This window comes from Leuciscus leuciscus (genome assembly GCF_965113295.1).
Source record: "Leuciscus leuciscus genome assembly, contig: SUPER_11_unloc_8, whole genome shotgun sequence".
Classification (NCBI taxonomy): domain Eukaryota; kingdom Metazoa; phylum Chordata; class Actinopteri; order Cypriniformes; family Leuciscidae; genus Leuciscus; species Leuciscus leuciscus.
The window spans coordinates 111110-137316 of NW_028118539.1; the positions used below are offsets into that span (position 1 = coordinate 111110).

Consider the following 26207-nt stretch of genomic DNA (forward strand, 5'->3'; position numbering starts at 1 on the left):
TGTATGTAAGAGCTCCTGAAAAAAATAAAACAAATTCCTTGTGTGTTTGCGCACACTTGGCGAATAAAGCTCATTCTGACTCTGATTTTGATTCAGTTATCTTTAAGCTGATCACATTCTCATTCTTTTTGCTTTCCAGGGTGAAATAAAGTTAGGTCATTTTATGATGAGACGTGAGGAATGGACACTGACGGAAGTTATTTATACACCACTGAATAATATTTGTTAAATCATAATTTCAAAATTCTTTATACACTTACAGTAACATGTTTTGCACTCACACACATTAACAAGTTATTGAATTTGCATTGAATATGTTAAAACAAATGATCTTGTTGTGATTATGTGGCATCCTAAAGCACCAATTTCTGACTAAACTTTAAACAACATTGGCTTGATGGATACATTTATTATCAATGTGTTTTCTATTTGTAATTTTTGATGATATTACAAACAGTTAAAAAAAAGCAAATAGCAACATTTCTAAAGAAGTGCATATACAAACAAAGAAGTAAAACTCTTTTCATGAGTTCACACTTACATTTGAGGGGGTAGTAAAGTTTAATGCGTATTTGGCGTGCTCTCCGGAGGGAGGGCTCCGAGCTCGGAGTTCGGCCCGAATCCAGAGTACTCCCCCCGTATGTAAGTGTTTAGGACTAGAAGTGTGGAGAAGGGGTGGTGGGGGGATGCTGCAAAAACTGTCAATGGATTGAGGTGAGACTGCTGAGTGTATATATACCTCTTACCATTGATTGCTGAGTGCTCTCCACTTGTGTTAATTATCTGAACGTGCTCCTCCCGAACTTTGTTAATAAAACCTCTTTTGGATGCATTTGCTTGTGGGTGATGTCTAGGTAATGACTTTTGAACATCCTAAATGTTTTTAATGCCATATAGTTTAGTGACCATTAACCACATCTTGTTTTTCATAGTTGTCAGTCACACTGGACATTTATAACCACACATAGCGCTTTACCACAGTGAACCACTAATGTGAAATGTGCTGTTGTATCTGAGCTACAGACCACAGCCGGTCCAGAAAGTGTGTGATCATTTCAGAGAACAACAGATGGAAATTCTCACCACAAGACTGCAAATGAGTTTATATCTTCTTATTTTAATGCATGATGGTTGTTTGAAAGGGCATTAGAGTGGATTGGTTCAGTTAATCCAAATTTAATTAGTAAAAAAAAAAAAAAAAAAAACAGTGTTGAAGGGGTCATGAACTGGATTATGTTATTATTTTATAATGTTTCCTGGGGTGCCCCTATAATGTTAATATGATTTTTACATCAAAAATTGTCATAATTTCGAAATAAAAGGCATTTTTTCTAGCCTGGGCGGTTTTCAGTTTGGCCGATTGGAAATGGAGCGTTCTTTGATCGCATTCTGTATATAATTTAAAATATTATTTTCATCCTACTTAGAGAAACGATGTGAAGTTGATCTTTTAGTCACTGGCTTGATTTACTGATGCATAAACAGTATTGAACGATTTTGAGAGAAAGATAATCTGTCTGAACTTGAATAATTACACATCAAAAATCACTGATCACAGATCAGGCATTAGAATAAACATGGTTACTTACATGTGGCGTAACCCCCTCGAAAATTAGATGATTCATCTCAAGGGGTTAATCCTAATAAATTCATTTCTAATAATGTGTTCTCATTATGAGTTTGCTTTTAGATTTTTGTCCAGATCACAGATGAAAAAACCACAACAGCCAAACTCCTCATGAGGATCCTTTGTGTCTCCATTGTCACAGTCGATCTTCAACTTTCACTGTTTGTGTCTGAGAGATTATATTCAAGACTCTCACTAGCTCACCTTAAATAGTCAATAAAGCAGAGCTTAACCCTTGTGCTTTGTTGAAAACCCTGTAACACCTTTTGTGTACTCGGTCAAAAATGACCGGCCTTTTAAAAATTGCTTGTAAATCGTTTGTTATGCTATATTATCACCAAATATTGGATTCAATCTTTTTTATCAACTTGTCTGTCAATTGGCACAGGTTTTCTATTTCTTTTTGGAACTGATTGATCATAGGCCTATAGACCTCATCGATCTGAGCTCATGCACCTCAGCTTTTGAGTAATGAAAGCCTGATTTGTGGATAAATTTGTCAATATTCAACAAAATATGACAGAAGTGTGCTTTAATATTTAACTAGGAAGTTTATTTTGAAATGCTTTTATTTGTACAAAATGTAACAAAGTCACACTTGTGGAGTTCACGGTCAAAAATAAATTACAAAAAATTGCTTGTAAATCGCTCGTTATGCTATATCACCAAATATTGGATTCAATGTTTTTGACAACTTGTTTTATTTCAATTAGGACAGGTTTCATATTTGTTTTTGAAACTGATTGATTGTAGGCCTCATTGATCTGATGATAAGATAAAGTGATATGTGAGAAAGAAAGCCTGTAATACTCAAAATAGTTTGTTTGTGTACATGTGTGTGTGTGTGTGTGTGTGTGCACGGTAGTGAGAGTGTGCATATCCATGCATGCACAGGTCCGAGGCCTCCGAGATCTTTGCAAGCACACATGCAATTATGTGAACATGAACATGATGCTCCTGAACACTAAATGTTTGAAAACATATATTGTCTGATGTATTTTCGATCTCACCATTCATTTTCGATGGATGTTAATTTTTGACCAATATAAGCTCAGATTAATGAGGCTTACAATCAGTCAGTTTAAAAAATAATCAAAACACCTTAAAAAAAAAACTAATTTAAAGAAGTTAAATTTGAAGAACAAGCTGACAAAAAGATTGAATCCAATTAATATTTGGTGATAATATAGCATAATGAGAGATTCAAAAGGTACTTTTTGTAGGCTGTTCAATTTTGACCGGGAGCACCACAAGTCTGACTTTGTTCCATTTGTACAAAATAAAAGCATTTCAAAACTAAATTCCTGGTAAAGCACACTAGTGTGATACAGTGTATACAGAATAATTTTACATTTTATGCAATATTGCTAAAATTACACAAGAATAATGGTTTTTTTTGGTAAAAAAATTAGGTGCATAAGCTCAGATAAAGAGGTCTACAATCAATCAGATCTAAAAAAATAAAATGAAAATAAAAAAACCTGTCCTAATTGAAATAAAACAAGTTGACAAAAAGATTGCATCCAATATTTGAATATACATTTCGAAGGGAGTGTAACGTTTTATTAACCTTTATATTAATCTTTGCAAATCGCTTGCACGCTTCACGATGAATGCGGCTGTTTACACTCAGGGTACATTACGGCATGTTTTCTATGTATGACGTTCTCAATATAATTCATAATCCCACGTTTATAATGAACAACGCGTTATGGTTATTGTGTTATTGTGTTACAAACAGTGTGCGCACAGAGCAGAGGGGCGGGGTGAGCAAAGCTCATTATCATTTAAAGACACATGCACTGAAACGGCGTGCTGAAAACAGAGCTGTTTTTGACCAGGTAAAATTAGTGTTTTCTTACAATACTAATGAGAATTTTTAAATAAAGTATATTACAAACTTTTAATTTAGACCCTAAATAATCATTTTAGCTTGTACAAAAATGGCATTATATGACCCCTTTAAGGCAAAAGTTAGAATGAAGGATAAACTGAAATTCACAGCATTTAAACATAACTTCTGCTCACGTATTTGAAGGCTACTACTGGGCCATTGAGGGTAAATGTCATATTATGCGACTACGGATTACTTTACGGAGAGCTTACGACCCACTAACTGCGTTCTGCATTAGAGAAATAGTTCACTTAAAAATGAAAATTCGGTCATCAATTACTCGCCCTCAAGTTGTTTCAAACCTGTATGAATGTCTTTCTTCTGCTGAACACAAAGGAAGATATTTAGATAATATAAAATAATGAGAAATTTAGATTTCTTTTATACCAAAAATCATCAGGATATTAAGTAAAGATCACGTTCCATGAAGATATTTTGTAAATTTCCTACCGTAAATATATAAAACATTTATTTTGTTTCGATTTTTTGCACCCTCAGATTCCAGATTTTCAAATAGTTGTATCTCAGACTCAGACAAATATTGTCCTATTGTCCTTTTTGTCCCAATTCGGTTGTTAAGTCGTGACGTAACCACTCTCCGATAATACTCGGGTCCTCTCTACCTACCTACCGCTTTCGCTAGTGTTTTGGTTATTATTGAGTGTTTTTACAATGCCGCAGTGCTGTGTCCCGTGTCCCGAGCTAACTCACTTCAACCTCGTAAATCTTCTTTTTCATTGATGCCTGGACTCTACCCTTAATTATGCCACCTGAGTGATGAGCTACACTAACCACTCTGTTGGTGTTAAAGGAATTTAAAGGTTAACTAAGTAACTTTTTTTACCTTAACTGAACAGCTTCGGAGTTATTGGAATGGTTATATTACTTATTTCGGGTTGAATGGTGGTCGTTTCGCACCCCCCTGGTGCCCGTGAGCGGAAAATACGCACTTGCAACTTTGAGCCGGCGGGCCGCCGGCCGCCGCGTCAGGAAGTCTCGCGTGATATCAGGTCTCGCGATGTAAACAATTGCTTTACGGCCAAAAGAAATCTGCTAAAATGCTGTCATTATTGCGCTCCCTCACGCTGTCCGAACCCGAATGAAGAAGACGTTTTAAAGAACGACCCATCTGCTTTGATGTCGTTGATCTATAGCCTCTGGTGTCTGAGAATCAACAACGAGTTTTTACGACAGTGTTGTCAAATATCTATTCCGAAGCTGTGGGGGGAGCTCTAGAGAGAAAGTTACTGAGTGCTGCTTTAAACCCTTTTTGACCGCCAAGGGTGCCTCACTAAGAAGGACGTGATCGTAAATAAATTTACAGGTTCCACCGTTGTTATTTCTGGACGAGAGGAGCGCTTGGACCCAAAACGTCACGCGTGACAGACTTAACAATCGGATTAAAAAAAAATTGACCCATGTGACTGGTTTTGTGGTCCAGGTTCACATATAAATCCTCGTGTTATTAAGAATCAGAATTACTTTCTCTCTTCTTCTCACTTATAATGATAGCCTACTATTGCTTCCGAGTCCTTTTTGAGGTTAAAAAAAAAGAGCCAGTCCCCATTGACTGTAATTGAATGGGAAAAAAGATAACAGCATACTAATATTTTGCAGATTATAAGAGAATTTTCGTTTTTGGGTGAAACATTTGTATGTAGTATACTAATTAATTGTGTTACAGTAATAGAAAGTTCGCCCTCTAGTGGAGAACAGCACCGTTATGCAATTTATCAGCCAAAAAACTCTCAACCAGTGTTTATTTGGCTTAGCAAATAAACAAATGAAACATGTTATGGGATAGATTCACAAGCAAAGGCATAAACAGAAATAAACATTTTTTTTTTTTACTTTGCATAGGCTACTGTACGCACACATCCCCAAACAAGACGTTAAAAAACAAAAAGGGTAATATTGGGAAGTTATATAGAATCCGTGTATCATTCGTTCAGTCGTTTTTTGAATTAATATTGAATATAGAAAAATGAGAAAACGACAGTAGGCCTAGCTATTAAATCCCCTGTTGAGCAACACATCCAAGTGATGTCGGGTGTCGCAGCCTGTTCGTTATTAAAATAAATCACAGTCAACCAAACATAAAACGTTATTCTGCTTAATCGGTCTGTTGACATTCCAAACTAATTTCCCTTGCTGTGGAGATGCTGATTTACGTGTAGGCCTATTGGGACTCGAATGAAGTACGAAGCCTTCTTTACATTATTAATTAGCATCCAAATGTTACATTGCAAATATGGATAGGCTAGGCCTACTGGACGAATAAGAGATGCCCGAAACCAACGTCTGCTCTGTACAGTTTCAGTTTCTCGTTAAAATACGCATATTATGTTATTAATAGTGTTTATAATGTTAATGTTGTATTTTATTTACCGGTCTTTTACACTATTTATGAATATGCTTTTTTTACAACGATGTGACGCGCGCGTTTCCCTCTTAACATGACCCGGCGCGCCACGCACAAGCGCGCATCCTAGAGATATAAATTATAAAACATTTTAATAAAACACAAGGCCTACATCATAAAACTTCTCCAGTTGTTAGATAGGCTAGTCAGTCTGAATGACAGTTTATACGTTAACGTTAATATAGGCCAATTATATAGTCAATGCATTATTCTTTTCTTTTTGCATTAGTGTTAAAAATATTTAATTTACAACTAATTATATTGATTTAGGCCTATATCTTAATTTATAATATATATTTTTTTAATTACTGGGCGAGTGCGACAATGATAGGCTTAACAGCCGTCATTTATCCTGCCCATATAGCCAGCTGATGCAAATCGTAGGTGAATTTATATATACACAGAAGAAAGCCCTATCTAGGCTATTCCCCGGTACGGGTTGTGTCGAGACATTCGTTAGTCTGGTGGTTTGATGAGAAAAAAATTAAATGTAGTTGCAATAAATACGTTAAGAATCCGCACAACGGAGGACTCTTATTCTGCTGTGCAGAACTGATGACGGAACAGTTTGATCTTCGGCTGACAAATCAGAGGAAAGGGGCGTTTAATTCCCGCCCACGTGTAGAAATCGAATATTCAAGCTGTTTATTAATTTTTCTAACTGAGAACGAAAAACGAGAAATCCAGCTGAATTCTTGTTTTTCGTTTTTTTGTAAAAAATGAAAAAACGAAAAAGGAACCGTTTTCTCATTTTTCTATATTCAATATTAATTCAAAAAACGACTGAACGAATGATACACGGATTCATATAACTTCCCAATATTACCCTTTTTGTTTTTTTAACGTCTTGTTTGGGGATGTGAGCGTACAGTAGCCTATGCAAAGTAAAAAAAAAAAAAAAAGTTTATTTCTGTTTATGCCTTTGCTTGTGAATCTATCCCATAACATGTTTCATTTGTTTATTTGCTAAGCCAAATAAACACTGGTTGAGAGTTTTTTGGCTGATATATTGCATAACGGTGCTGTTCTCCACTAGAGGGCGAACTTTCTATTACTGTAACACAATTAATTACAGTTTTTTTCAATTGCTTAAGCACAATTTTGAAAACAGGGCCCGGTTTTTCAAACCCCTTCGCACAATTAGCACAACACTACACCAAAGTAGCACAACACCTCAGATCATTTGCAAAATGGAACACTTTTATCGAAACTATACAATGTCTTATAAAACCTTTTTTTGTTGTCATAATATAAACACAACCATCATATGGTCTAATTCTGTTTGAATCAGTAACACACTCCTGTGCTCAACCTAAAACACTTTTAGCATTTACACAGAGAGAGTGTAAAAATATATTCACCAACACCACATGACACCAATTGTGCAGACTAATGAAAATATTTATTTATTTTCATGTACTCAAGTCAGCCAATACTGAACATTTCAACAAAACATTCATAACAAAACATTTTCCAGTTTTCATACAGTATTACCGAACATACCCTTGTACTGTAAGCTTACAGTAATACTGTTACATAAAAATACAAATCCAGTTCAGTACAAAAAAAAAAAAAAACAACTTAAAATCTCTCCGCCTAGCTGGATCTGGCCACAGGGTGTCAACATCACAGGCTATATTTTCATTTGCAAGGCAACGTGGGAAGAATATTCTGGAGTGACGAATTCACCTCCCTCAGTATTAGTCCGTGGTTTATTACATCCACAATTGTTTCCAAAAACGAAAACGAATTTCGTTACACGGATTTGGTTGTCTTCCCTCTTCCTCTTCCTCTCCCTCTCCCTCTTTCTCCACCTTGTTCTCTCCGGATTCCCCCTCTCATCCGCACTCTCCCTCTTCCTCTGACACCATCCATTTTTGTTGAAGACAGGTGAACTTACCTGTTGCCTTTTTATAGTGTGTGTCTACAATTAAGCACCAGTGTGTGTGCACTCCTGCTGGCTGTGCTTAAAGGGATACTTCAGGATTTAGCATTAAGCTTTGTATTAGTAGAAAACCTGTAGTATTTTCGAATTTCGAAGTACTTTCCACCCTCATATCCCCCTGAGACGAGAGATTTATGTATTTTTTGTCTGGAAAAAATCCTCCGATGACGCAAAAATCGTCATTTTGCGTCATCGGAGGATTTTTTGGCCAGGGGCTAAAGACTACAGCCAGTAGGAGGAGCTGTCCTGCATGTTCTCAAAACCGCCCATAGAGGGATCTCACTCACAGAATGTACACAGTGTCAGCCCTCTTTCTTTGGAAGCTAAGCTAACAGGCTCTTGTTCTGTGGAGAAAGCTGAGTAGTAGGAAAAAGCTGAGTAGGGGTTACCATCCTCTTTTCCCGGACATGTCTGGCCGTCGAGATCGTCCAAAATGTCCGGGATTCGGCTTTTGCTTTCTGCAGTCGCCATTCATTGTTTACATGCACACCTTTTGTTTCAATCTAACTGAATTCATTCCGATTGGTGAATCTGAATGTAGTGTTTACATGAACGCTAAACAAGTGATCGGTTGATCAGTTGATGTGCATTTTAACAGTGCTAAGAAAATTCCCGCTCCTCCGTGAGAGATACGAGATCGGTGCATCTCAGTAATCACGCCACCGGCCTCGCGCCGTTCTCCCGCACCCCTCAGTCTCGTCCTGCTCGCCACAGTAAACATAATGAATGGCGACTGTAGAACGCAAAAGCCGAATCCCGGACATTTTGGGCGATCTCGAAATACCGGGCAAACTCGTCACGGAGACTCACTAGTAGCCTAACCTTGTTGTTTTCAACTGCGCTCTCTAACTGGTAGGCGTGGCTTGGGAGTGGCCTCCTAGGGCAGCGAAGCAAGTGCATTCTGGGAGTTGTTGTCTTTCATCCACATAAGCCAAAAATACATTTTCTGGCTTTTCTCAGTCTAGAAAGCTCCAAATTAAAAAATGTCTTCACATTTCTTCTACATAAATGACCTATTTTAAATACACATTCATCTTTCCAGAGGTGAAGTATCCCTTTAACCAACTGGTTCATGGGTGTCTTCATTTGAAAGCCTTTGCTTTGAAATTGCAAGGAAATTACATCATGATAAATTTCTGTGTCAAATGTATACAAGTGTGTTTAGTGTTTTGCAAATCACTGTGTGTAATGTTTTGCAAAAAGTGTGAAGCTGACCATGTGCTTACAATCGTGCAAATCTAGGCCGGTGTTTTGCTCCGTGAGTGTAAGGTTTTGCTAATTGTGGGAAAGTTTTAATTTTAGTCTGTAAGCAATTGAAAAAAACTGTAGTATACTACATACAAATGTTTCACCCAAAAACGAAAATTCTCTTATAATCTGCAAAATATTAGTATGCTGTTATCTTTTTTCCCATTCAATTACAGTCAATGGGGACTGGCTCTTTTTTTTTTACCTCAAAAAGGACTCGGAAGCAATAGTATCATTATAAGTGAGAAGAAGAGAGAAAGTAATTCTGATTCTTAATAACACGAGGATTTATATGTGAACCTGGACCACAAAACCAGTCACATGGGTAAATTTTTTTTTTTTTATTGGGACAAAAAGGACAATAGGACAATATTTGTCTGAGATACAACTATTTGAAAATCTGGAATCTGAGGGTGCAAAAAATTGAAACAAAATAAATGTTTTATATATTTACGGTAGGAAATTTACAAAATATCTTCATGGAACATGATCTTTACTTAATATCCTGATGATTTTTGGTATAAAAGAAAAATCCATAATTTTGACCCATACAATGTGTTGTTGGCTATTGCCACAAATATACCCGTGCGACTTGTGACTGGTTTTGTGATCCAGGGTCACATATTTCTTTAATGATCTAGCTTAAATATGATTAAATACAGTACAAACTGTTACAGAGAAAAGGCTGGATGTAAGTAAGCAGTGTCATTTTTCCACCAAAAGTGCATTTCAAATTTAAAGGAGATAAAACAAAGCAATTAAGTGAAACTTCTTTTAACTTTCACATAAGCTAAAGGGGTCTAATGGGACCTTTTTTGCCTAAATAAACATATATATTCTATTTGAATAAATTGATATAGATAGATTTGCGGCATCTTTAGGCCTCCATTGGCTCAGTCCTCAATCTCCTTCAGACCTGAAGGAAAGATGATCATGTTATACGTTTTTTTAATTTTATTTTTTATCAATACACAAGCATCATATTAAGATGTCATATTAATATAGGCTCGTACCTTTCAGTCTGAATTGAATCCAGCGCGCTGTTGGATCAGAGCAGTACTTGTCTTTCTCTGTGTAGAATCTGCAGGACAGATATACAGTACCACTGAAATGAACACAATATCAGGCATATAAAACTGTGAAATGTGTGTAGAGAGAGCTTACACTATAGCATCCACACACGGACTCAGAGCATTCTGATGCTTGTATCCAATCAGTTTACAGTTTTGCTCGATTGCTTAAACACATTTCTTGAAACTATGCCTCATATTCTCAAAACAGTAAACACAAATCTATAACATCTCACCCAATTCCCCAAACATCTTATTTTCAGGTCAAAATGAAGCTCTACACTCAAAACCATTCACTCTTGCTGAAAAACCAAACTTTGCCCTCAGACATCACACACACTACAACATAGTCTTACACACTGGTGCAATACATTTAAAACAACATTTCCAAAACTGGTAAGTTATGTTGCTTGTGGTTGCTCTATCTCTATCTATATGTGAGGCAATTTGATGCATTTCTTTTTATTACAGTATAGTGCAACAGCGACAGTACATGTATGTGTTGTAACAGCACATAGTAAAGCTCTCAAAAGTTACAGAGCAGTCTGAAGTAAATCTCCTGTACCTGTTTTTCTCCCGGAAGGTTCTTATGATTGAGGCGACGGTGAAGCGACTCAAATTTGGCCTTACTCGTATCCCAGCCTCCCTCATAGTCATACCATGGACAAAGACATGGGCAACTAGAGTGTCTTGTCTCCTTGCCCTTGCCCTTCACCTTCCTCATCCTCTTCCTTCACCTCTTCCTCCACTCCCATCTACATCTGATATTGAATACTAATGCTTTCTAAATGACAACATGGTGTAGGCAATGAGAAATGAAGGGATTTGTGTGTAGAGTTTATAGTGACAGTTCAACAAATCTGACTCATGTGTCAAAACAGGGGAATCGTGTTTATAGTTTCGGGAAATGGGTGTGCTTTTTGATAAATGGCGTTATGGTTTTGAAATTTTAGTTCTAAAGCCTGGTTAAAGTATTTAAGCAATCAAGAAAAACTGTGACAGCTGTATTTCTGCATGATTTGAGATAGATGTCATGCAGAAAGGGGAGAGCAGACCCTGTGATGTACTCAGCTAAGTGCCCTATATACTCTCTGCAGAGCTTTACAGTCCTGATTAGTGCAGTTCCCATAACACACTGAAATACATTGAGTTTGTACGCTTTCTATTGTTGCTGAATAGAACGTTTTCAGGATTGCTTGAGAGACCCTGAATTTCCTCAGCTGTCGTAGATGGTACAGTTGTTGTCTGGCTTTATTCACCTGGGAACTTGGCTTGTACATGTACAGATCAGGTCAAGTTCTCAGAGATGTTTATTTCAACATATTTGAAGCCTCTCACCCTCTCTACGGGGGTCCCGCCAATCAAGAGTAGGGAGAAGGTTCTCTGCTGATGGTGAATCCATAACAGATTGCATTTAGCTATAGCACAGTTTTCTTTGATGGAGCCCTTATCAAGATCAAGATCGTCTTGTTTTCACACATACTGTATACAGTACAGTATAAGTGCTTTGGAGATTTCAATCTCTGTCTCTCTTTCAGATCGTCGGCCCACTAGAGTTGGAGTGACTTGCTGTAAGGAAGTGTCGAAGGGAAGAATCCCTCCTGAAGTTACAGTTTTTTTTCAATTGCTTGCACACTAAAATTAAAACTTTCCCACAATTAGCAAAACCTTACAGTCACGGAGCAAAACTCCGGCCGAGATTTGCACGATTGTAAGCACATGGTCAGCTTCACACTTTTTGCAAAACATCATGTGGTGTTGGCGAATATATTTTTACACTCTCTCTGTGTAAATGCTAAAAGTGTTTTAAGTTGAGCACAGGAGTGTGTAACTGATTCAAACAGAATTAGACCATATGATGGTTGTTTATGTTATGACAACAAAATAAGGTTTTATAAGACATTGTATAGTTTTGACGAAAGTGTTCCATTTTGCAAATGATCTGAGGTGTTGTGCTACTTTGGTGTAGTGTTGTGCTAATTGTGTGAAGGGGTGTGAAAAACCGGGCCCTGTTTTCAAAATTGTGCTTAAGCAATTGAAAAAAACTGTAACCTCCCTCAGTATTAGTCCGTGGTTTATTACATGGTCCACAATTGTTTCCAAAAACAACTATTGTCAAATGTATACAAGTGTGTTTATTGTTTTGCAAATCACTGTGTGTAATGTTTTGAAAGTGTGAAGCGGACCATGTGCTTACAATCGTGCAAATCTAGGCCGGTGTTTTGCTCCGTGAGTGTAATGTTTTGCTAATTGTGGGAAAGTTTTAATTTTAGTGTGTAAGCAACTGAAAAAAACTGTAAATGAATCATTAATGCAAAATCTGATTATAAATGTAAAAAAAATCATTAAAATCAGTAGATCCATTAGCCTGGATGCCAGCCGAACTTAGCCCTGCCCACAACATTTGAGGTCGGGAAGTATTCTGACTAGAATCTGAGTATGACAACGTCAGGCTATAGATCCATAATAATCAATAACAAAGGCTCTTATAAAAATACAAATACAATGATAAAAAAATCCTCATCCTCAAAATCCTAAAACTCATATCTGATGAGTTAGTAATCCACTCAACACAGAAAAAGCCAATTTCCTAATTGTTCACACAGCTGTCTTAATTACAACAACTACAAAAGGGGAAGAGAAAAACAACAAAGAAGACGAATGAGGAGAAAATAAAAAGAAGAAGAAGAAGAATGAGCAGTGGAAAAGGAAGAGGTGTAAGAGTGAGAGGTGGTGGACAGGGTAGAGGGAGAAGAAGAGGAAGAGGAGATGGAGAAAGAGCAAGAAGAGCTGAAGATGTAGAAGGAGCAAGAAGCGCTGAAGATGTAGGAGAAAGAGAAAGAAGAGCTGAAGATGTAGGAGAAAGAGAAAGAAGAGCTGAGGATGTAGGAGAAAGAAAGAAGAGCTGAGGATGTAGGAGAAAGAAAGAAGAGCTGAGGATGTAGGAGAAAGAGAAAGAAGAGCTGAGGATGTAGGAGAAAGAGAAAGAAGAGCTGAGGATGTAGGAGAAAGAGAAAGAAGAGCTAAGGATGAAGCAGCAAGAGAAAGAAGAGCTGAGGATGTAGGAGAAAGAAAGAAGAGCTGAGGATGTAGGAGAAAGAGAAAGAAGAGCTGAGGATGTAGGAGAAAGAGAAAGAAGAGCTGAGGATGTAGGAGATAGAGAAAGAAGAGCTGAGGATGTAGGAGAAAGAGAAAGAAGAGCTGAGGATGTAGGAGAAAGAGAAAGAGAAAGAAGAGCTGAGGATGTAGGAGAAAGAGAAAGAAGAGCTGAGGATGTAGGAGAAAGAGAAAGAAGAGCTAAGGATGAAGCAGCAAGAGAAAGAAGAGCTGAGGATGTAGGAGAAAGAGAAAGAAGAGCTGAGGATGTAGGAGAAAGAGAAAGAGAAAGAAGAGCTGAGGATGTAGGAGAAAGAGAAAGAAGAGCTGAGGATGTAGGAGAAAGAGAAAGAAGAGCTGAGGATGTAGGAGAAAGAGAAAGAAGAGCTGAGGATGTAGGAGAAAGAGAAAGAGAAAGAAGAGCTAAGGATGAAGCAGCAAGAGAAAGAAGAGCTGAGGATGTAGGAGAAAGAGAAAGAGAAAGAAGAGCTGAGGATGTAAGAGAAAGAGAAAGAAGAGCTGAGGATGTAGGAGAAAGAGAAAGAAGAGCTGAGGATGTAGGAGAAAGAGAAAGAAGAGCTGAGGATGTAGGAGAAAGAGAAAGAAGAGCTGAGGATGTAGGAGAAAGAGAAAGAAGAGCTGAGGATGTAGGAAGAGATGTAGGAAGTAGAGGGAGAAAGAGATGGATAGATTGGAGGGCAATGGTATAGTGGAAAGAGAAAGAGTAGAAAATATAAGAAGAGATGGACAGAGAGGAAGAGGAGGGCAAGCTGTAAGAGGAGGGAGGAGAGGTAGAAGGATAGGGTACACACTTGTTTCAAATGAAATCGGAGCAACACTTATTGACCATATCATAAATCATGGTCTCTCACTGAGAGAAGCTGGGCAGAGAGTTCAGTCCAATATAAACAGATCCACAGTGGCTTCAATTATCCGCACATTTCAGAGGGAAAACCGGTAAGTAACTATATCATTCTACTTCTACAATGAGAGTCCATGTAGTCTTGTTTGACACAGGTCTAGATTTCTACAGTAAATGTTTCTGCTTGTCCAAATATTTTTCAGATTTGAAGTTAGAGAACATTCAGGTGGACTAACAAGACTCCTTTCAATTGAACAAGAGCATGCCATTGTTGACATGGTGGTCCAGAACAACACCCTCTACCTCAAAGAAATTCAGCAAAGAATAACACAGGACAATCAATTGTTCCACAATATCCACCAATGCAGTCTCTCCACAATTGATCGTGTTCTAAGGAGAAATGCAATCCGAATGAAACAAGTATACAAAGTGCCCTTTGAGAGGAACTCCGTTAGAGTGAAGGAGTTGCAATTCCAGTTTGTTCAAGTGCAACCCAATTACTGCACTTTTACTGTCAACACAAAGATATATATTTCCTGAATTTTAAGTATGTGTCCATAAACTATTCCATGCTACTGTAAGTGAAGAGATTTAAGCATATCTATGTATACTGCTGCTTCAAAGTGTGAACTCAAACTTCAGCAACAGTTTCACAGTAGTATTGACTGCAATCAATGCCATTACTGTAAAACACTAACTTACTGTATTGAACCTTGTGTTCTTTTTACTCTAGAGAATCTTGGAGTTGGATAGCAGTGCAACTCATTATGAGTACCTATATATTGATGAAGCAGGCTTCAATCTTCACAAAAAAAAAGGATAAGAGGGAGAAATGTGATTGGCCATCGTGCTATAGTCAATGTCCCTGGACAACGAGGGGGCAACATCACTCTCTGTGCCACAACTTCTACAACTGGTGTTGTGGCACACAATGCTGTCTTGGGACCATACAACATGGCAAGGCTCCTACATTTTTTTTTAACCTCCTCAATGAAATCCTCTTTCCGCAGGGTGATCAGGAGCAAATGGTGCGGAATTTTGTAGTTGTTTGGGACAATGTCCAATTCCACCATTCAGCACTAGTGCGAGAATGGTTTGAGAATCACCCACACCCACATTTCAGGATGGTGTTCCTTCCACCATATTCTCCTTTCTTGAATCCAATTGAGGAATTATTCTCCTCTTGGAGATGGAAGGTACATGATCACAACCCTTACAACCAAGTAAGTCTTCAAGCGATGGAAGAGGCCAGTGGAGATATTGGGGCACAAGCATGTCAAGGATGGATACAGCATTCAAGGCATTTTTTCCCACGATGCATGACTCGTGAAAATATTTGCTGTGATGTTGATGAATTTCTCTGGCCAGATGTAATTGAGAGGCATTATCAATAAATTAATTGATTCAATGAATGCAGTAAATTTGATTTATTTACCTATGTACTTATTTGCATAATTTTTTTTGTGGGGTGACAACTCATTGTAATACACCTGAACTCATTAAAGTACTTAATGAAAAACATGTATTTTCATTTATTTCTTTGTGTATCTTCAGCTGAATTTGTTATCAAATGAACAGAGAACACACTTTTAGTTTTGATGTTAATATTGAATTTTAATAAATGCATTACTAGAATAAAATGCTGTGTTTCATTGTGCAGTGAATACTTAACTGTTTCACCAACATAAGAGTGTGTTTAGTTTGCTGTGTTTACTGTTTTGAGAGTTGTTACCTGAGTTTGGAGAAATGTACCAACTCGATTGAGAAAAACGAACTCAAAAGCCCTTACTTGGAATTGTTTTATACCAACACTAACAAAGTTGTGTTAAATTCAATTCCTAATTCTGTCTTAAAAATGTAAGAATACATACCTGGTAAAAAAAAAACGATATAAACAGCAACCTCCGTGTGATCATCTCCTGAAACAGACACTCATCAAAACCAGTGTCCACTTGGAAAATGATAGGGCCTATCATTTTCCAAGTGGTAAACTAACGTTAGATGTTTTAAGTGTGACTTGACTGCAAATATGGTTACTTTAAATATGAGCATTATTACATTAATATAATCATAGGCTGAGTTTGCGGGGGGGGGGGGGGGGGGGGAACATGTCCCCACCACTTTTAAAACAAAATGCACACAAACGTGTCCCTGCTTGATATACAACCACTGATAAACATAATAGATTTTGATGAGGAAAATATTTTTTGCGGAATAGAACCCAGAACCTCTGACACGCTTGGCAAAAGTTATACCACTGGTCCTGGACCATAAAGTACAACAGTCGGATCTATGTATTTATTCACGTGAAAATTCTTGCCACTAACAACATATTAGATCTCATTAAACGCCAAATTAAACCCAATGTACGATTTATCGATTACTGGACATCGTAATGCTATTGCCACTTACTTCCTGCCCAGCTACTGTTCGGACGCTCTTGCTTACTGCTCCGCGTTTTGCTCTATCGCTTTTACATTTTATCTAGTGATGCTCCGATTGATCGGCCGCCGATCATGATCGGCCGATATTGGCAAAAAATAGCTTGATCGGCAACCCCCAAAAGCGCCGATCAAAAAAGCCGATCACATGACGTAAATAACTCGCGCAACTTTTCCGCATGCGCGGCAACACAACAGCAGAGCAGAGCTTGCTTAACAGTGGCAAAATGAGTTCTCCTATGACGGCAATTCAATAGCAATTATAAACGAGCGCACAACTGATGCTGGCGCGCGCGGTAAATGACATTCGCGAGAGGATAACAGATCTACGCGCGAGGAAACGGGAACTCGCGAGCTCATTCAAACCCTGCGCGGGCGCATGACATCTCTGCCCTCGCGCGCGCGCATGATCATTCCCCACACTCTCGCGCTTGATCTCCTCTCGCCTGCTGATTTTGCTCGATCGAACACTTTTATTTTTGGCAGTCGAGGGGCGGGACTTACTGTTTTAATAACCTCAAATGTCATTGTCATTATTTTATTTTTTGGATCTGATGTAGTTAGTTCCTCAACTACATCCATTGTAGTCTGCCTGACCCCTCTTTGTTTTGAAAAATTATACTGTGCCTTATTTGGAAAAGGTGGCCTACAGTAGCCTTATGTTATCTTGTTTTCTAACTACAATTAAATAAATATTGGTGGTTCTTCAAGATTTTCTTGACTCTATCATATTTCCATTCTGTGATCGGCAGTGACCGGCAATCGGCAGTGATCGGCAATCGGCAGATCATGATTTTGGTGATCGGTAATCGGTGATCGGCCCCAAAAATGCTGATCGGAGCATCACTAATTTTATCTCCTATTTTTTCTATATTTTATTTCCTTTATTTTATTTCCTTTTATCACCTAATTTTAACTTCAGCAAATCAGCACAGTGCTCATACGACAAAGTTTGGATTACTACAAAAACTGAGAATTCTTTTACCCGACCAGCTTACATACCGGGAAAGGAAAACACAACTGCCTACAAGGATAAGAGAAAATGCCTCTTCTGGAATCTACTTGCTGCACCAACTGCCACAGACTTTTACAAAGGATTGCAGTTCTAGAAACAAAGTTACTTACGGGACCACCAAACCAGACGGAGCACACAACAGAGCTTCGTCATGGACACCCTCAGCATACCGGTGAGTCCCATGAAACTAGTACTCCTCGACAGGTAGAGAAACAAGCCGATCGACTTACTAATCGATGGCACAAACAGGGAGCTAAACCCAAAGGCACTCGAGACATCAGATTGTCACGAGCATCACATATTACCGCAGTAGCATCCTCTACCCCAGATACAGCTCTGACAAGGATTGCAAACACTGGTCTGCTACCACTGCCTATACATCTTGAGAACAGATTTGAAGTACTAATGAATGTAAATGAGGAATCCACAAATGTGATGAATGTGATCGAACACAGACTGAATAGGCCAGTAGCTAACACTGATGCTAACTGGCGCTCAAGGTCGAGCAGACAGCGGCACTCAGCTCAGAGCGCAGCCGAGCCCAGGACTCTGATAGTGGGGGACTCCATAATCAGAAACATTAGCACCAGGGATACAACTACGTGCTGCCTTCCACAAGCAACAACTTCTGATATAAACAGGGAACTTCAGAACATTCTGATGAAACATAAGACTGCTAATCGACTCATCATACATGTGGGGAAGAATGATATTCATAAAGAGCAGTCAGAACTCCTTAAGAAGGATTTCAATAAACTTTTTGAAACACTTAAAAGACTGAAAGTTCAAACATTCATCAGTGGACCACTACCAGCAAGAGGAACAAACAGGTTTTCACGGTTGCTTGGGCTAAATACATGGCTGCAAAAAACCTGCAATATAAAAGCAGTGAACTTCATTGACAATTTCAATCTTTTCTGGAGTCAACGACAACTGTTTCATCGGGATGGCCATCACCCAAACAAACTTGGTTCAAGAGTGTTAAAGGACAATATCTACTTCTCCCTAAATCATCCTTCTGCGGTTTGTGCCAATCCACTCAATCTGAACGGCACACACACACCTGGACACAGTATGAATGACCACGGGACTTCACTTCAGCAGCAAAATGGACATGATAACACCACTCCGCCACAACAACCTCTGCTCACGGACACAATCTCAGCTGAGCCCTGCACACAGAGCTCACCACAGATAGCCATATCAGAACTGCTTGAAGATTCAGCACCCAAGGACGACTTCCTGGAAAACAGCCAGGGAAGCCAGGACAGCATATTACAGCCTCCTATAACACCAGAGCAACAGCCCCTTTCACCAGACACTTTCTCCCTCTCCCCTGCAACGCCATTACTGTGCTTCTCACAGAAAATGGAAGAACTGGTGCATGCTGGAACCAGACTATCCCACTCTTTTGCTGCAAGCCCCCAGATACCAACTAAAAAAAGACAGGCACCACTACCACCAAAGCCTGCAGGCCCAGCTCGCCCTCCCCCTCCTCCTGTGAGAGCTCTTCGGCCTCTGCCACAACGCCAGGGCCCACACCCTCCTCCTTCTGCTCGAGGTGAACCAAAAACAACTGATACCAGCTCTCAGTGATATGTGTCGGGTCCCCGTTTTGATAACAGTAACTTTTTCAAATGTTTACAAAACAAGCGGGAACCCAGTGTGCCTGTATCTTTCTCTATTGCTGTTCTATTACATGATAGAAAGTCTAAGGCCTTCAATAGCCGTACAGCAAACCCAACTAATCTGGTGCCTATTACACGTCAAACTAATATTGCTGTGGGGAAAAGTAAGTCTGTTAAGTTAGCTCTTTTAAACATTCGCTCACTTAAAAATAAATCACTTCTAGTCAACGACTTAATAACCACAAACAACCTGGATTTTATGCTTCTAAATGAAACCTGGCTAGAAGACAGCTTCAGTGCAACAATCCTCAATGAAGCAGCCCCTCCTAACTTTACTTTTATGAGTGTCTGCAGAGCTGTTAAGAGAGGTGGGGGTCTAGCTGCTCTTTTTAAAGATATCTATCAATGTAAGCAAATATCATTTGGGAATTACTTGTCTTTCGAATATCTGGGTATTGTGTTAAAAGGTGCTCCACGCATTTTACTTTTCATTATTTACAGGCCTCCAAAATACTCTCCAGCCTTTGCTGAGGACTTTACAGAACTGTTATCAACAATTACCTCAGAGTTTGACTGTTTTGCCATTGCTGGAGATTTTAACATCCATATAGATAATGCAGAAAACAATATGGCAAAAGAAATCAAAACTGTTTTAAAAACATTTGATCTGACTCAGCATGTACATGGACCCACACACAATCGTGGACACACTTTAGATTTACTTATCAGTAAGGGTCTAAACATTTCATCGATTGTTATTAAGGATGTAGCACTGTCTGATCATTTTTGTATTTTCTTTGATATATTGATCTCTCCTGCCACTGAAGCTAGATCTGTGTCTGTCAAGAAGAGATGCTTAAATGAGAACACTAGTGTCCTATTTATGAAGGCTATATCTTTAACACCAAGCATATCTGCAGACTCTGTTGATTTTCTCCTTGATTCTTTTAACTCAAAAGTTAAAGGTGTAATTGATGATATTGCTCCTGTGAAAGTCAGGAAGAAGAGTGGCAGACAAAAGGCACCTTGGAGAAACTCAACAGCAGTGCAAAATATGAAAAGACAATGCAGAAAAGCAGAGCGCATGTGGCGGAAGACAAAACTTGTAGTCCATTATAACATCTACAAAGACAGCCTTCATGCTTTCAATATGGAACTAGGCAAAGCTAGACAGACTTTCTTCTCAAATATTATAAACAGTAATTTAAACAACACACGCACTCTTTTTGCTACTGTAGAGAGACTGACAAACCCCCCAAGCCAGATTCCCAGTGAAATGCTCTCAGACAGCAAGTGCCGTGAGTTTGCTTCTTTCTTCTCTGAGAAAATCAATAATATCAGAAAGGTGATCAGCACATCCTTGACTTGCGCTGGGGTCAGACAGATCAAACCACCTGAGAAAGTAGTTACTATGTCTGATTTCAAAGAAATTGATGGCAAAATTTTGGAAGAAACCGTACAGCACCTTAAAACATCAACCTGCGCTCTTGACACACTTCCCACATCGTTTTTCAAAAGTGTGTTAAACAGTTTAGAAGCAGATCTTCTAGAAGTGGTAAATGCTTCACTTCTCTCTGGGAGTTTTCCAAACTCCCTAAAAACTGCAGTTGTCAAGCCCCTCCTGAAAAAGAGCAATCTGGATAACACCATATTAAGCAACTATAGACCAATCTCAAATCTTCCTTTCATAGGTAAGATCATTGAAAAAGTTGTCTTCAATCAGCTGAACAAATTCTTATGCTCGAATGGATACTTTGACAATTTTCAATCTGGTTTCCGACCGCATCACAGCACAGAGACAGCGCTCATAAAGATAATAAACGATATTCGCTTAAATACTGACTGGCAAATTATCAGTGCTGGTACTACTCGACCTCAGTGCTGCATTTGACACTGTCGATCACAACATACTTCTGGACAGGCTGGAAAACTGTGTGGGGCTTTCTGGGATAGTCCTAAAATGGTTCAGGTCATACTTAGATGGGAGAGGTTATTATGTGAGTATAGGAGACCATAAGTCTGAGTGGACATCCATGACATGCGGAGTCCCTCAAGGCTCAATTCTTGCGCCACTCCTGTTCAACCTGTATATGCTCCCAATGAGCCAAATAATGAGAAAGAACCAAATCTCTTACCACAGCTATGCAGACGACACACAGCTCTACTTAGCCCTATCGCCCAACGATTATAGCCCCATTGACTCCCTGTGCCAATGCATTGATGAAGTCAACAGTTGGATGTGTCAAAACTTTCTTCAGTTAAACAAAGACAAAACTGAAGTCATTGCGTTTGGAAACAAAGATGAAGTTCTCAAGGTGAACGCATACCTTCACTCTAGGGGTCAAACAACCAAAAATCAAGTCAGGAATCTTGGTGTGACACTAGAGTCAGAGCTTAGTTTCAGTAGTCATGTCAAAGCAATAACTAAATCAGCATACTATCATCTGAAAAATATTGCAAGAATTAGATGCTTTGTTTCCAGACAAGACTTAGAGAAACTTGTGCATGCTTTCATCACCAGCAGGGTGGATTATTGTAATGGACTCCTCACTGGCCTTCCCAAAAAGACCATAAGACAGTTGCAGCTCATACAGAACGCTGCCGCCAGGATTCTGAGCAGAACCAGAAAATATGAACATATCACACCAGTCCTCAGGTCTTTACACTGGCTCCCAGTTAAACTTAGGATTGATTTTAAAGTATTATTACTGGTATATAAATCATTCAATGGCCTAGGACCTCAATACATTGCAGATATGCTCACTGAATATAAACCCAACAGATCACTCAGATCATTAGGATCATATCAGCTTGAAATACCAAGGGTTCACTCTAAGCATGGCGAGTCTGCTTTTAGCTATTATGCCAGCCGCAGCTGGAACCAGCTTCCAGAGGAGATCAGATGTGCTCCTACCGTAGTCACATTCAAATCCAGACTCAAAACACATCTGTTTAACTATGCATTTACTGAATGAGCACTGTGCCAATGTTCGTCCGACTGCTTGTACTGTATTTTATTTTTATTTTTCTAAACTGTTTTAATTATTCTTATTTCTTTTTATTATTTTAATTTCTTCTATGTAAAGCACTTTGAATTGCCATTGTGTATGAAATGTGCTATATAAATAAACTTGCCTTGCCTTGCCTTGCCTATTGTACATACATCTGATTTATGATTTAGCACTGTAACCCCCCTCACATACACCTGTCCCACCCACTTTTTAAAACAAAGTTAACCCACTTAATATAATTACAGTCTTTTTTTCACGAGCTTCAACAGTAAGCTACTGCCTTAATCACCTTATAGGGTTCATGTTAACGTAGTAGATAGCCTACTGTTCTTTGCAATATGTGCCTCTAGAGAGCAGCACAGTATGTGTTATGCATATTATGTGGACTACAGTGCTGTTTTGCACTGGTTAAAATTTTGGAAGGCATCACGTCATGATAATTTAATAATAAAAAAACCTTTCAAACAGCCAGTGTGAATATTAATATTTGTTCAGTATGGGACACTCCTGATGGAGTAATATTTGTACACTAAAAAATTATGTTGGTTCAACAACAATTCTAATAAAATAAATAACACAACTGTTTGCATCAACCTTTTTTTAGTCATGGCTCTAATGAAATTGTTAAATCTAAACTAAACTGAGTTAGAAGAACTTGATCATTTTTAGCTACTCCTATTTAGTTACTCCAACAAATGGAGTTGTGGCCCTGGAACTAATTAATTGGATCTTTTTCAGTTAAAATCAGCAGCTAGCATAAGCTAATTTAAGTTAATGCAACTTATTAAGCGTGTAAATTTAATGAACAAGTAAGATATCTGCCACTGGCATTAGCACAGTAATTGCTCATATAGTCATTTACCTGCAAGTATCGACTCTTCAGCACAATGGTAAACATACAAAAACATAAACTCAACATAACAGAAACTATTTTAAATGTCGAACATAACAGCATTTAACACTAACAGGCATTTTCCTTTACCTAAAAGCACATAAAATAACACTTAATTTCAACATTTATTCTCCTTATTCAGTCTTATGCAAAGCATATGCAAATAAATCTACTGCCCAATTTCGAAGTTAACAAGAAAATTTTAAGTTACTTCAACTTTTTTTTTTTTGAAAATAAGTTAACAGAGACATTTGAGTTTACATTACATGCAACATTAACTTAATGTAATGATCAACATTATTATCTCAACAGAACTAGTTCTGTTTGTTGTTGTTCAAGATTTTGATTGACCTTTTACACCTTAAAGTTTATTCAAATTAGGGGAAAATAGTATGTATGCATCATCTGAAAACATGTTTGTCTGTGGAGGGTGTGTCATGATCAAAACATTTCGAACAATTTACTTGCATGCAAATAGTTGAAAGCATTCAGCGGTTTCAAATGTATGAGCAGCAGTACATACATGTTCAACTTTCTGACAGAATTCTTCTTACAAAGTTATGGTAAACTTACCAAGACCAAAAGTATTTGGAATGTGTGTAGTAATAAAATAAATATTTTTACTTGTACACTAATTGTAGTGTTGTCTATTGGGTTGAACAAAATAGAGGCATGATAGCTAGCTAGATAGACAGACATACTTTATCATCTCAGGAGTAAATTTAAATGTTTTTATTGGCTAGTCATAAAACTAGCTAAGAAACAAATTTCATTAAGCCTACTTTAATGATTCTTCCTCTTTTTGTAACCCCATATTTCTCTCTGTGCATTTAGATTTCAGCTTGTTAATATGCAAATGAAATAAGAGACCCAAGTCAAGCGCATATATATATATATACAGTGAGGAAAATAAGTATTTGAACACCCTGCTATTTTGCAAGTTCTCCCACTTGGAAATCATGGAGGGGTCTGAAATTGTCATCGTAGGTGCATGTCCACTGTGAGAGACATAATCAAAAAAAAATAATAATCCAGAAATCACAATATATGATTTTTTAACTATTTATTTGTGTGATACAGCTGCAAATAAGTATTTGAACACCTGTCTATCAGCTAGAATTCTGACCCTCAAATACCTGTTAGTCTGCCTTTAAAATGTCCACCTCCACGCCATTTATTATCCTAAATTAGATGCACCTGTTTGAGGTCGTTAGCTGCATAAAAACACCTGTCCACCCCATACAATCAGTAAGAATCCAACTACTAACATGGCCAAGACCAAAGAGCTGTCCAAAGACACTAGAGACAAAATTGTACACCTCCACAAGGCTGGAAAGGGCTACGGGGAAATTGCCAAGCAGCTTGTTGAAAAAAGGTCCACTGTTGGAGCAATCATTAGAAAATCTCCCTCGGACTGGGGCTCCATGCAAGATCTCACCTCGTGGGGTCTCAATGATCCTAAGAAAGGTGAGAAATCAGCCCAGAACTACATGGGAGGAGCTGGTCAATGACCTGAAAAGAGCTGGGACCACCGTTTCCAAGGTTACTGTTGGTAATACACTAAGACGTCATGGTTTGAAATCATGCATGGCACGGAAGGTTCCCCTGCTTAAACCAGCACATGTCAAGGCCCGTCTTAAGTTTGCCAATGACCATTTGGATGATCCAGAGGAGTCATGGGAGAAAGTCATGTAGTCGGATGAGACCAAAATAGAACTTTTTGGTCATAATTCCACGAACCGTGTTTGGAGGAAGAAGAATGATGAGTACCATCCCAAGAACACCATCCCTACTGTGAAGCATGGGGGTGGTAGCATCATGCTTTGGGGGTGTTTTTCTGCACATGGGACAGAGCGACGGCACTGTATTAAGGAGAGGATGACCGGGGCCATGTATTGCGAGATTTTGGGGAACAACCTCCTTCCCTCAGTTAGAGCATTGAAGATGGGTCGAGGCTGGGTCTTCCAACATGACAATGACCCGAAGCACACAGCCAGGACAACCAAGGAGTGGCTCTGTAAGAAGCATATCAAGGTTCTGGCGTGGCCTAGCCAGTCTCCAGACCTAAACCCAATAGAGAATCTTTGGAGGGAGCTCAAACTCCGTGTTTCTCAGCGACAGCCCAGAAACCTGACTGATCTAGAGAAGATCTGTGTGGAGGAGTGGGCCAAAATCCCTCCTGCAGTGTGTGCAAACCTGGTGAAAAACTACAGGAAACGTTTGACCTCTGTAATTGCAAACAAAGGCTACTGTACCAAATATTAACATAGATTTTCTCAGGTGTTCAAATACTTATTTGCAGCTGTATCACACAAATAAATAGTTAAAAAATCATACATTGTGATTTCTGGATTTTCATGTCTCTCACAGTGGACATGCACCTACGATGACAATTTCAGACCCCTCCATGATTTCTAAGTGGGAGAACTTGCAAAATAGCAGGGTGTTCAAATACTTATTTTCCTCACTGTATACATATATATACAGTGGTGTGAAAAAGTGTTTGCCCCCTTGGTAAATATGAGCAAATATGGCTGTAAAAAATAAATCTGCATTTTTAATCCTTTTGATATTTTATTTAAAAAATGTGCACAAATCTAACCTTTCATTGAAGTAAAATAATTGAAAGTGGGGGGAAAATCACATTATGAAATAAATGTTTTTCTCCAAAACACGTTGGGAACAATTGTTTAAGTTTCTGTTTAAGTGGCATGCTATAAATTAATTCAGTAGTGAACTTTGAGCCATTACAAAATAGCATGGATAGTGCTGTTGACCTTAATCAAACTGATTCAAAGAAAACCATTATAACTTGAACCATTATATGTTAAAGTAAATGCATTCAACAACAATAAATAATGTTTAGCTTTCGTTTAACTGAATGTACTGTTTTGTGTAAACCGGTTTAACCGGACTTGTTTGACCTATTCCGGTGAAAAATGAACCTGGGGTAATTAACACATGGTTACCGAGTCGAACGTTCTCTGGGATGCGTTTTCATGATAATCGAATGTAAAGAGTTTTATCTCTAAAAACAGATTAGCTTATAACGCTAG

The 26207-nt window shown here is 38.4% G+C and overlaps 1 protein-coding gene and 2 long non-coding RNA genes across 3 annotated transcripts in view; 1 reads left to right on the top strand and 2 right to left on the bottom strand.

Moving 5' to 3' along the window:
• Positions 1-26207, top strand: part of LOC309510281 (NACHT, LRR and PYD domains-containing protein 3-like) — a 359584-nt gene that overhangs the window by 79449 nt on the left and 253928 nt on the right. The gene's annotated exons all lie outside the window — the stretch shown is intronic.
• On the bottom strand, positions 237-1381 carry LOC309510287. Its single transcript, XR_014210293.1, has 2 exons — positions 819-1381; positions 237-517 (listed from the first exon to the last, which is right to left on the bottom strand). It is a non-coding gene; the product is annotated as an uncharacterized lncRNA (long non-coding RNA).
• Positions 9913-10403, bottom strand: LOC309510291. The gene is made up of 3 exons (XR_014210294.1): positions 10301-10403; positions 10150-10217; positions 9913-10052 (listed from the first exon to the last, which is right to left on the bottom strand). It is a non-coding gene; the product is annotated as an uncharacterized lncRNA (long non-coding RNA).